Genomic DNA, 13,233 nt, shown 5'->3' with positions numbered 1-13,233 from the left:
TTCCAGACCCCTGGCCATCCTGGTTGCCCTCCTCTGAACATGCTCGAGTTTGTCTGCATCCTTCTTGAATTATGGAGCCCAGAACTGGACACAATACTCTAGATGAGGCCTAACCAGGGCCGAATAGAGAAGAACCAGTACCTCATGCGATTTGGAAGCTATACTTCTATTAATGCAGCCCAAAATAGCATTTGCTTTTCTTGCAGCCATATCGCACTGTTGGCTCATATTCAGCTTGCAATCTACAACAATTCCAAGATCCTTCTTGTTTGTAGTATTGCTGAGCCAAGTATCCCCTTCAAAATTTGTTTCATTTTCTTCTTGATCCTTGACTTCATATATATGCTATTTTATGAATTGGTACTTCTGTCAACCAATGTTTTTATAAGCTTATAATGTTTTATAAACATTAAGTGTGCTACTTAATGTTTGTTTATTTATTTTTTGACCTTCTCCAGATGCCCTTCTAGCTGGACTACAGCTGCAGAAAGGTAAATTTCCAATGAGGACCAAGGTCACAGGAGGGATGGGGAAGAAGCGGTCAGAAATTTGGATGTCTTTCATTGGGGATCAACAGTGTTTTCCTGCAGACACTGAGACCCTCAATAAGTTAACAAGTGTAATCAGCAGTCCGTTATCGATAGTTGGGCCCTTCGTATGTGTAATGAATGCACAGACAGTGGGTGATGGCTATGCCATCCATGCAGTCAAATGTGCACTGGCAGCACATGCCCATGTATACATGTGCCTTCTTTTAATATATAAACTAATATACTTCTCTGTAAGTGGGAGACCCTTCAGAATGCAAAAACTACTACCTGATGTTTGGGTGATCCTGTTTAACTGGAAGTTGCTTCATACCTAGTCTGGCCACTGGTCCACCCAGCTGAGGCTGAAGGCTTCATCCCACGTACCTGTTTCCCTCGAATTATGCCCTACAGCGTAAAGCTGTCATTGTTGTTGTTGTTGTTGCTAGCTAAATCACACCCCGGGCAGCAGCGCTCCTAAGATTCTTTGCATACCAGGAAAGGGTTTAAGGGGGAGAAATGTAAAAAAAAAAAACATTAAAAAAACCAATGGATGACCCAATCCAATTCAAAATTGGTATGCTTAAGGCGCTCCTTAATATCTATTACTGTGCCAATTTTGATGACTTTATCTTTAAAACTTATGCAGATGTAAGCTGTTTCATTTGTATTTTAAACATATCAAATCCTCCTCCTGCGCCCCCAGTGGCCGCTCGGAAAACAACAAATGATTCGCTCCTAAAGAGGTAGTAAATTAGGTCGGTACTTTTGGCTAAGAAGCACAATTAAAGCAGGATGCCTGGGAGTTCTTCACTGTCAAAGCAGATTATAAGATGGAAAACTTCTGAGTCCTTTGCACACAATTCGCAGTGATTACACAATATAACCCTGGTGTGATGAAGCTAAGGATCTACACTACTGCTTTATAATGGTTTACAACAGTATTGACAACTGTTGAGGCCCAGGACACACTCCATATACCGTTTTCAAACTGCTTTCAAAGTGTTATATTCTGCTTGGTGTAGATCTGGCCCCAGTCTCCCCCAATTCCAGCCAGGAGTCTTCCCAAGCCCTACCTAGAGAGGCCACTGGTTGAAGCTGGGACATATAAAGCTTCTTAACCATGCGGCAGGCTAGTGTCTCAGATAACTCTGCTGACCTTCTCTTCCTCATCTCTCTCCATCCCCAACAGCAAATGTAACTCTGGATCCAGACACAGCGAATCCTTGCCTCATCCTGTCTGAGGATCATAAAAGCGTTACATCAGGAGAAAAATGGAACGATCTACCCGACAATCCTGAGAGATTCAACCAAAACCGTTTTGTGTTGGGACATGAAGGATTCACAACTGGCAGGCACTTCTGGGAAGTTGTGGTGGGAAGGGAGGATGACTGGGCTGTGGGGGTTGCCAGAAAGTCTATAAAGAGAAAGGTGATAGTTGAATTAAGTCCTGAGGAAGGGTTATGGGCTGTCATTTATATTAAAGGCATATATCTGGCTGTCGACTCCCCTCAATCACCTCACCTGTCCCTGAGTAGGGAGCTCAAGAGGGTCCGGGTGTCTCTGAACTGTGATGGTGGCCAGGTGGCCTTTCATGATGCCGACACAGGGACCCTCCTCTACACCTTCTCTGGAGCCTCAGTCTCTGGAGAGTCCCTTCTCCCCTTCTTTAGTGTATGTAAAAAAAGCCGGCTCACGATCTCTCCTTAAGGCAGCCAAACTGAGCAGTACAGGGCATCCCTCCCTCCCTCCCTCCCTCCCTCACACACACACACACACACACACACACACACACACTGTAAAGCGGTCTACTCAAAGTCACCCCGAGAGAGAGCAAGAATAGGGTGACCCTATGGAAAGGAGGACAGAGCTCCTGTATCTTTAACAGTTGTATAGAAAAGGAAATTTCAGCAGGTGTCATTTGTATGCATTGCAGCACTGGGTGAAATCCCCTCTTCATCACAAAAGGATCCATTTTTGCTCCTCAGAGATTCGATTGTGATATCCTAGACTTAGGGCTTTTCTACACAAGGCATTTATCCTATAAATGGACTTTCAGCTTCTGGATTCTTTGCAGAGTTAAGATTGGCTCCTTTAAGTGTACTTTTTACTTAGAAACCATCTTAGAATACTGACCAGTGGAATGGTAGATTGACACACATTTCTCTTATAGCTGGAAATTTAGGGTCCTAACTATAGTTGGTTTGGAGAGACTGGGGTAGCCTATACAACGCCAGGTTGCTGCCCCCTGAAGCAAAACCCTGCACTTTCTCTGCTGCAGGGTGGCAGCTAACCCCGATGCAGAGGGAGGGCCTGGGGTTTCTGGTGACCATTGGCAGGCCCCCTGCCTGGGCAGACGGTGACCAATGAGGGATTACCATCTGCCCAGGAACGCCTCCGCCGCGACTCCAGAGTGAGGATAGATGACGGATGTGCAGTACACACCTCGTTCTGGGGAAAACGGTTAGGGTAAGTAAGACCCCGACTTTTTAAAGTCACAGCTTCGCAGGAAAGCCCCACGATGGCTGTGAGGCAGCTGCTGCGTCATATAACTGATGCAGCACCACTGTGCACCCACCATGGGGCTTTCAGAGCATCTAGACAGCCCCTGTATTGGACCAAGTTAGGGTTTAATAGGCTTTCTCTCATATTTTGTTAGCCAGCTATCCTACCTTAATTAGTTAATACAAGTAAAATATCATTGCTTCTATGGAAGTCAGGCATTTAGCAATATGTAATTAGCCTGGGTTTGTTGTTGTATGTCTTTATTGTATGTTTTTGTGATTTTAAATGTTTGGATATTGATTTTAAGTGTTTTTACCCTGTGTAAACCACCCAGAGAGCCTCGGCTATGGGGCGGTATACAAATGTAAATAATAACAACAACAACAACAACAATAATATGATTTAATCATTTTATGCAGCATATTGTTTGTATTACACCATGTTACCACGTCTTCACTCTTTTTTCTTTCTTCCTTTCTTTTTGGGGAGAGGGGATATCTATGACGTTTCACCATTTTGTTTGTAGTTTCAATAAATTTTAAATTGATCTTGCTTCTGGTATGGTTTTAACTTAATGTGCTCAGAGGAGCATATTACAATGAAGGGGTTAAACACAACAACCCACCACTGTTCACCTGCCTGCCATGTCGCTGTTGAAGATGAGCTTTCCAGCTTTTAAAGATGAAAAGATGAATTAAGGGATAAGCACCATGGCTGAATACACTGGGGTTTAAACCCAGATGTCTAAGAGCTAAGCCAGAAGTCCCCAAACCTTTTGGGTCAGTGGGCACATTTGGAATGTCGAGAGTGTCGTGGGCACTCACACAAAATGGCAGCCATGAGAGGGCTTGCCCGTTCACAAATCCATCCCTGACAGATGGACAGCCATCTGTCAGGGATGCTTTAGGGTGGATTCCTGCATTGAGCAGGGGGTTGGACTCGATGGCCTTGTAGGCCCCTTCCAACTCTGCTATTCTATGATTCTATGAACTGCAGCCATGGCAGGTGTGGCCACTCATAAAAGACACATTTGGTGAATCTAAAAGAGAAATAATTCATGCAAGAATCTAAATACAAGGCAGAGATGGGTCGTCAGCTCACACCCCCCAAAACAAAACATGCACCACCACCCGTCAATTTAGAAAAACACCACATGGACAACAACAAACACACACGTGTGCACAAACCCTTGCAAAACACACACCACACCAGGGGTGAGCAATAGGGGTGTGCACGGACCCCCCGCTCCGCTTCACTTGCAGATCCGCCATTTTCCGGAGCGGGTCGCTCCGCTCCGCCCCCGCTCCGCCCACTTCCGCTCCGCTCCGCTCGGAGCTCCGGATCCGGATCCGGAGCTCCGTTTTTGCCCCCCCATAGGCTTGCATTGAAAGCTAAAAAAGTAAACAACTTTTTTTCCGTTGAAGTTAGAAACCTCACGTTTGGCACCATGACACCTCATGGGCGTATACACACACACGCCAAGTTTCAAGGCAATCCCATCATCCCCTGATTTTTGGCGAATTTTTGAAAATCAGGCACCCCATTCACACCCCTTGGGATAGCTCCGTCAATTTGCATGTTAGAAACCTCAAACTCGGCACCAGGGCAGCTTATCCATGTGTCCACATGCACGCCAAGTTGCAAGCAAATCCCATCATCCCCTGATTTTTGGCGCGGCTCTACCCTCTAACGCACCACCCATAACCCTAATTCACACCCCTTTAGATAGCTCCGTCAATTTGCACGTTAGAAACCTCAAACTCAGCACCATGATAGCTTATCCATGTGTCCACATGCACGCCAAGTTTCAAGGCAATCCCATCATCCCCTGATTTTTGGCGAATTTATGAAAATCGGGCACCCCATTCACACCCCTTGGGATAGCTCCGTCAATTTGCATGTTAGAAACCTCAAACTCGGCACCATGAGAGCTTATCCATGTGTCCACATGCACGCCAAGTTGCAAGCAAATCCCATCATCCCCTGATTTTTGGCATGGCTTAACTCACCCCAAATTGTCCCATTCTACAACTATGTCAATTTGCATGTTTGAAACCCCAAAGTCGGCACCATGATAGCTTATCCACGTGTCCATATGGACGCCAAGTTTCAAGGCAATCCCATCATCCCCTGATTTTTGGGGAATTTATGAAAATCGGGCACCCCATTCACACCCCTTGGGATAGCTCCGTCAATTTGCATGTTAGAAACCTCAAACTCGGCACCATGAGAGCTTATCCATGTGTCCACATGCACGCTAAGTTGCAAGCAAATCCCATCATCCCCTGATTTTTGGCGCGGCTTAAACTTTTTAACTCACCCCAAATCAAGTCCCATTCTACAACTACGTCAATTTGCACGTTAGAAACCTATCCTTTGGTCCCATGACAGCTTACCCATGTGTCCCCATGGACACCAAGTTTCAAGGCAATCCCATCATCCCCTGATGTTAGGGGAACTTTTGAAATTTGAACACTCCAGTATGTCAGGGATTTAAAGTTGCAATTGCAGACAGCTCAATGGGGCCAGTTCCAAGGCAATCCCAACATGCCACGAGATAACCCTAAATCTTCTTGCACATTTGAAAAAGGGATTATTGAATTTGATAAAGTCTAAGTGAGCGCAGGAAGGACTTCTCCCCTTAGTCAAAGCAAGACACATACACCATCGCTGCAAGGCGGGAAGGGGAGAAGGGAGGGAAAGCAGGCAGGCAGCATGCATTGTAGTGCCGCAAGGATGGCTTGAGCACTAACGCATAGCAAACCAACCCATAAGTGGGCGCAAAGTGAGGCAAAGATGGCTGGTTCTTTCTTTCTAAGCCAGCAGTTACGCCTTGAGGGGCACAGAGGAGGACGATTGGAGCAAACCAGGCACCAGGCGGGCAGAGAGGCAGGCAGAGTAGGCGAGGAGTCAGTCCTGGCAGATGCCCCACCACAGCAGCACCCCGGGGGAGGCGGGCAGGCGGGCAGGCAGGCAGGCAGGCTGCGGGCATTTCTGGGGGCACAAGGAAGTGATGGCTGGTTTCTAAGCCAGCATTGCAGTTAGTCACGCATTGCAAACGCAAACCATCCCAGCGAGTCGGTCACCGAGGAGGACAGGCTAGCAGAGGGGCAGGCAGAGTGACATGTCATAGATCTAGTATTGGGGAGGAGTCAGTCCCGGCAGATGCCCCAACACAGTAGCACCCTGGGTGGGCATTGGAAAACGCCATCTTGTGGGTCAATACTTCCCCCACCCCATGTCCTGCAGGGTTGCCTGCCTAACCCTTGTGGGGATGGGAGATGGAGAGCTTAGAGTGGCAGTGCCAGCAGCAGCCTTCGGCTTTCCCCTGGAACCAGTCGCCTTGCCCGCCTCTTTCCCCAGCAAGATCGCCTGGTGCTGCCTATGAAGATGCATCTTCATGCTGCTGGTTCCATAATGCCCTGTCGATGAACCCCTGCTTAGGCTGAGTTTGCAGTGGCGACAGACAGCAAAGCGGGGATCCGCTCCCAACTCAAAGTGGTCCCACACGATGCTTGTCTTTCGTTTCCGTGGTGACACCACCAATTGCCCGCCTGAGCTCTCTGGTGTTGCCACAGAAACAGGGGTGTGGGATGAGACTGGGGAGAGAGCCTCGGCCTGCTGCTGCTCCTCCTCAGCCCCCACATCCTGGAGGCCCACCGCCTCCTCCTCCTCCCCCCCCTCCACTGTGCTGAGGACCTCGTCTAGGTCCATCAGCGGGCTCGTGGGCTGAAAGGAGAATGAAGGAGTTGGGGATACTCCTCCTCCTCTAATGGCACTGCTGCCACGTGCCTCTTGCAAACGGGCACTTTTCCCATTCCCACCCTCAAAAAGAGAACGCCGGGCACAAGTTGCAGAAGAGAGTGGCTCTGCCTGCTGCTTGTCCTGCTTCTGTTTTGGAGCAGTCAGCCAAGGAGTTGCCCGTTTGAGTTTCACAGGAGGAGAGGAAGCCTGCTTACTGCTGGCAGACTGAGCCTTGCTGCTTTCAGCACGCCTGCTTCCTCTTTTCATGATGACTAACAAAATATTAATACTACTAATACTATGTATAAGGTACTACTAAGAATATGTATAAGAAGAATATAATATGTTTAAATGTAGGGAAATGGGACAAGAACAATAAAATATACTACTACTAATATGTATGAGAATATAATATATATATATATATATATATATATATATACTACTAAGAATATCTACAAGAATATAATAATATGTTTAAGAATATTACTAATAAATGTAGGGAAATGGGACAAGAAATGGGACAACCACTACTATAACAAGAACAAAATATGAATACTACTACTAATATGTATGAGAATGTATACTAATAGACTACTAAGACTATGTCAAAGAATATAATATAATATGTTTAAGAATAGGGAAATGGTGTGCGTATGCTTTCCCCAAAATGCTCAATCTGTGGCTGCCTGTTGAACTTGACAAAAGCAGCCCACTCTGTCCAATTTACACAGAGAAGAAAAAGAGAATCCAATTTTTTTGGTATATTTGGTATATAGAAGATAGAAGGAAACACAATCAGGATTTAAGAGAGGGGAGGGGGAAAAAGAACCAACCACTACTATAAGAAGAACAAAATATGAATACTAATATAATATGTATGAGAATATATACTAATGGACTATGTGAAAGAATATAATAAAATATGTTTAAGAATATAAATGTAGGGAAATGGGACAAAAAGTGTGTGTATGCTTTCAAAAGAAAGCTTTCACAAAAGCAGAACAGTCAGGCTTTAATACAGGGAAGGGGGGGGCAACCAACCCAACCACACACTCCAAAATTCAAAAATAAAGTTTATATTAAATCAAAGTAAGGGGAAAACACAGGGCAAACTAAGCTACAAGTCAGAAAGAAGCAAACAAACACACACACGCGCCAAACTAAACCTATCCTAATCTATCTCCAAAGTCCAAAGCAGGAGCACTAACTAACTAAGTGTTCCCTCCACGAACGCCAACCCACAAAGAGACACAAAACAGAAAGTTCTCAGGGTGGGTCTGCCTTAGTCCCCCCTCCAACGCTGGGATTGGAGGAGGATGCTTTCTGAGGAGATCAATTCTCATCAGGATTGGGAGTTGAATGTGCCTGTCATCGCTTCCAAAAAAATAAAAAAATAAATAAAAAAAACCCAAACCCCGATTTTTAACAAAATATTGCACGTGAACCACAGCACGCAGAAAGTTGAGAGTGGTCTCAAAATGACCCCCATCCACGACTCTCTGTGCACAAGAATTTTCAGAACGATAGCTTAAACCCCCCCCCAGTTATCCCCGATTCTTTCCCTCAATGCAATCCTATGGGCGAAAAGCCGAAACGCAGTTTGAGCCGCGCGGTTGACCCGATTTTTAAAAAAATATTGCACGTGAACCACAGCACGCAGAAAGTTGAGAGTGGTCTCAAAATGACCCCCATCCACGACTCTCTGTGCACAGGAATTTTCAGAATGATAGCTTAAACCCCCCCCCCAGTTATCCCCGATTCTTTCCCTCAATGCAATCCTATGGGCGAAAAGCCGAAACGCAGTTTGAGCCGCGCGGTTGACCCGATTTTTAAAAAAATATTGCACGTGAACCACAGCACGCAGAGAGGTGAGAGTGGTCTCAAAATGACCCCCATCCACGACTCTCTGTGCACAAGAATTTCCAGAATGATAGCTTCAAAAACAACGTAGTTAGGCGCGATTATTTGCCACAATGCAATCCTATGGCGAAATGTTTTCAAGATGGCGACCGGAGCGCTCCGACTGAACTCGGAGCTCCGAAAAATGGTCGCTTCTCTTCGCCTTGCTTCTAGGGGGTCCGCGGTCCGCTCCTACTCCGCCTCTGGGTAAGGCGGAGCAGGCCAATCCGCTACTGCTTCTACGCTCCTAATCGGAGCGGAGCACATCCCTAGTGAGCAATACCTGGTGGCCTATCCCCCTTGAACCCACTTGGAGCCGCAACTCTAGGGTAACCATATTTATTTATTTATTACATTTCTATACAGCCCAATAGCTGGAGCTCTCTGGGTGCTTCACAAAAATTAAAACCATTCAAAGTATAAAACAACAGTATAAAGCCATAATATAAAATACAATATAAAAGCTCAACCAGATAAAAACAGCAGCAATGCAAAATTACAAATTTAAAACAAGTTAAAATTTATTTATAGACTGTTAAAATGGTGGGAGAATAAAAAGGTGGCATCTAAAAGCATATAATGTAGGTGCCAAGCGAACCTCCTTAGGGAGCTCTTTTTACAGTCTGGGTGCCACAGCAGAGAAGGCCCTCCTCCTGGTAGCCACCTGCCTTACTTCCTTTGGCAGGGGCTCATGGAGAAGGACCCCTGAGGATGACCTTAGGGTCCGGACCTTTGGTACCGCCATATGAAAAGGAGGACAGGGCTCCTGTATCTTTAACAGTTGTATTAAAAAGGGAAATTCAGCAGGTGTCATTTGTATATATGGAGAACCTGGTGAAATTCCCTCTTCGTCACAACAGTTAAAGGTGCAGGAGCTATACTAGAGTGACCAGATTTAAAAGAGGGCAGGGCAACTGCAGCTTTAACTGCTGTGAGGAAGAGGAAATTTCACCAGGTTTCCCATATGTACAAATGACACCTGCTGAAATTCCCTTTTTAGAGATGGAAAGGTTCTCCATGGGGGGGGATCCTGCATCTCCCCACCTTTTTCTTTTCTTTTTTAACAATGGAGGGTCCCGTTTTTATTGAGAGCCACCACATGGGAAAGGAGAAGATCAAACCAGTCCATACTTCAGGAAATAAAGCCAGACTGCTCACTTGAGGGAATGGTATTAAAGGCAAAGCTGAAGGACTTTGGCCACATAATGAGAAGACAGGATACCCTGGAGAAGAGGCTGATGCTAGGAAAAGTGGAAGGCAAAAGGAAGCGGGGCCGACCAAGGGCAAGATCGATGGATGATATTCTGGAGGGGACAGACTTGACCTTGGGGGAGCTGGGGGTGGCGACAGCCGACAGAAAGCTCTGGCGTGGGCTGGTCCATGAAGTCACGAAGAGTCGGAAGCGACTGAACGAATAAACAACAACTGTGATTTCCCTCTCAATTTCTCTGCCATTGGAGGTCCTGGCGCTGCATTTGAAGTCTCCTCCTCTTTACACTGGGAATTGAAATGGCCACTTCCTACCTCGCTTTGCACCCCCACCCCAGCCAGCCACCCCGTGGGTTTTTTTCCCCTTTTTAAAGCTGCAAAAATTAAGACTGTTGCCTTGTTTGGACCAGCTCCCTTGGGATGGTTTGTTAAGCCTTTTAAGAATTTCCCATTGTGATTGCCTGAAGGATCATATCGGCAATCTTTCCCATCCCTTGGTCGGGTTTGGAACCCATATTTGGAACTTTTCAGATTGCAACTGGGAGACCAGGTTGTCATTGTAGTAAGTAGCTTTTTGACTGTATTCTATCTTGGAGACTAAAGCTTTCTGACCATTAATCAGGAGGGGATCTACCCAGCGTTGTGAAGGCGCTTGCGTGCACCTGCAGTGCGCCCCGAAACTCATTGTGTAGATCCTGCCCTACTATCCAGGCCAGAAGAGGAGGAGGAGGAGGAGAAGGAGGAGGCCCCGCATCGCCCCTCGCGGGGACGGGGCGAAAAGTTTCCGGGCTCAGCAGCTTTGCCGCTGCCGCCACCCACCTCCCCACTGGCCTCCTGCTGCCGGCAAAAGAGCCACCCGGGTCGGAGAGCTCGGCGGAAGAAGCCGCCGCCCCGCCTTCTTCCGACGAGCTCTCCGACCCGGGTGGCTCTTTCGCCGGCAGCAGGAGGCCGGCGGGGAGGTGGACGGCGGCGCCGCAGAGCCCGGAAACTTTTCGCCCCGTCCCCACGAGGGGCGATGCGGGGCCTCCTCCTCCTCCTCCTCCTCTTCTGGCCTGGATAGTAGGGCAGGATCTACACAATGAGTTTCGGGACGCACTGCAGGTGCACGCAAGCGCCTTCACGACGATGTGTAGATCCCCTCCAAGTTACCCCATTGATATGGAAGGTCTTGGCAGGAGCATCCTCTATGACCAACTCCTTCGCATCTGATAGGGTGACCATATGAAAAGGAGGACAGAGCTCCTATATCTTTAAAAATTGACCAGATACAAAAGAGGTGAGGGCTCCTGCAACATTAACTGTTGTGATGAAGAGGTGATTTCACTAGGTGCATGCATACAAAAGACTAGGCATGCGCTCCGCTCCAATTAGAATCGGAGAATCAGAAGCGAATTGGCCTGCTCCGCCTTGCCCAGAGGTGGAGTAGAAGCGGACCCGTAGAAGCACGGCGAAGAGAAGTGCCCATAGACGGAGCGATTCTCTTTTCGCAGCGCGATCCGATCGCCATTTTGAAAAATTTCGCCCATAGGATTGCATTGCGGAAAAGAATAGGGGATAACTGTGTTGTTTTTTAAGCTATCTTTCTGAAACTTCTTGTGCTTAGTGAGTCGTGGCTGGGGGTCATTTTGAGCCTACTCTCAGCTCTCTGCGTGCTCCAGTTCACTTGCTATAATTTTTTGAAAAATTGGGTAAAAACAGCGGGGAAAGGTACCTTTTCGAAGTGCTGAGGGCAGAGTCAACTCCCCGTCATGATCACATGATCCCAAAGTTGGAGGAGGGGATAGGCAAAACGGGTAACTTGGGATCCTGGGAAACTTCTTTCTACTCTGAACGGACTTTTCCCAGTGTTTTTTAAAACAGTAGCCCCACCAAATGCACAAACACAACCTGAAATCATATACTAAGCAAATAAATAACAGATAGGAAACACAGCACTGCTACCCACCATAACCTTGGGGAGCAACTGAATAGATGTGATGCAAGGGGATGAGATCCCCTAGGGCATGTGGACGTGCCCAGTGCACACATACTGTGTCCTGCCCTGGAGGGTCATCAGAGCCCTCCAAAGGTAAACCAGTGGAGAAGCAATGCCTATCATGAGTTAAAGTGAAAGTTTGCTTCTCAAAGACTGGTCCCTAGTCAGGGACAGTCAAATTTGGCATAAATTCCCTCTCCCCCTGGGCACGTCCACTTTCCTCTTACTGGTAAAAGACAGATATAGCCTTTTTTTAAAAAAATTCTTCTTGTTGTTTATTCAGCAACACTACTGCTTTTAATTCCACCCCTCCTTTGTTTATTTATTTATTCCATTTTATATTATTTACACCCCATAGCCCAAGCTCTCCTGGCTTTTTCTCTTCAGTGAAGTCAGGCAGGCTAGTTCAACTCCTTGTTGTTGTTGTTGTTGCTATTAATATTAATTAGTACTGCTATTATCATTATTATTTTGTTGTTTAGTAATGGCTGTGATCACAGTGCAGTCAATCAACTCTGAAGCAAGGATCACAAAGCTTTACTTTTATCCGCCTAGCCTCCTAGTAGTTATGGGATGCAAAAGAAAAGGCATCTCTCTGTGCTGCTCCCACCTCACAGGGATGGTTTGCATTACTGGCTTTGAAACTATCCTTGGCTCACTTCCTTGAGCCCCCAGAAATGTCTGCTGCCTGCCTGCCTTCCCTCCCTCCCTGCCCACCTCGCAGGGATGGTTTGTGTGTGTCTTGCTTTGACTCAGGGGAGAAGTCCTTGCTGCGCTCACTTAGACTTTTGGAAGTTCCAAATCAATTTTTCAAGTGTGGAAGAAGATTCATATTTAGGTTTATCTCTACTCCCCAATTCATGGCATGTTTGGATTTCCTTTGAAATGGCCCCATTGAGCTGTCTGTAGCTTTAAATCCCTGAGATACTAGGGTGTCTGATTTTCATAAATTCCCCAAAAATCTGGGGATGGTGGGATTGACTTGAAACTTGGCGTCCATGTGGACACATGGATAAGCTGTCATGGGACTGAACACTTGTTTAAACGGGGTGCACAAGGACAGTTAACAAGAGAGGGCTTCTGATTTCAGGCCCTCCTTGTATTTCCTAGATGGACCTTTGGGATGAACCAACAGGACTGGATTTATGCTCTACTTTGGGGATTAACGAAGAGCAATAAGCTTGCATGGGGCAAAAAGGAAGGGGTGAAATTAAATAAATTTTGACTCCTGACTTAAGGGCCTTACACGGGCCAATCTCTCTGAATGGTCATGTGTGTGACTTCAAAATGTGGCAAGTCAGATTTGCTGCACTTTGAGGCCTTCCTGTTTGTTCTGCTGAGTCCTTGGTCCCAAAACCTTGCCTTAACGGC

The 13,233-nt window shown here is 46.7% G+C and overlaps 1 protein-coding gene across 1 annotated transcript in view; it reads left to right on the top strand.

The window, feature by feature from the left end:
- The window catches only part of LOC134396049 (E3 ubiquitin-protein ligase TRIM7-like), a 247,771-nt gene that overhangs the window by 170,953 nt on the left and 63,585 nt on the right, over positions 1-13,233 (top strand). The window lies entirely within an intron of this gene.

Source organism: Elgaria multicarinata, chromosome 3 (genome assembly GCF_023053635.1).
Source record: "Elgaria multicarinata webbii isolate HBS135686 ecotype San Diego chromosome 3, rElgMul1.1.pri, whole genome shotgun sequence".
In the NCBI taxonomy this organism is placed as follows: domain Eukaryota; kingdom Metazoa; phylum Chordata; class Lepidosauria; order Squamata; family Anguidae; genus Elgaria; species Elgaria multicarinata.
This window is presented reverse-complemented; position numbering and strand designations above follow the sequence as displayed.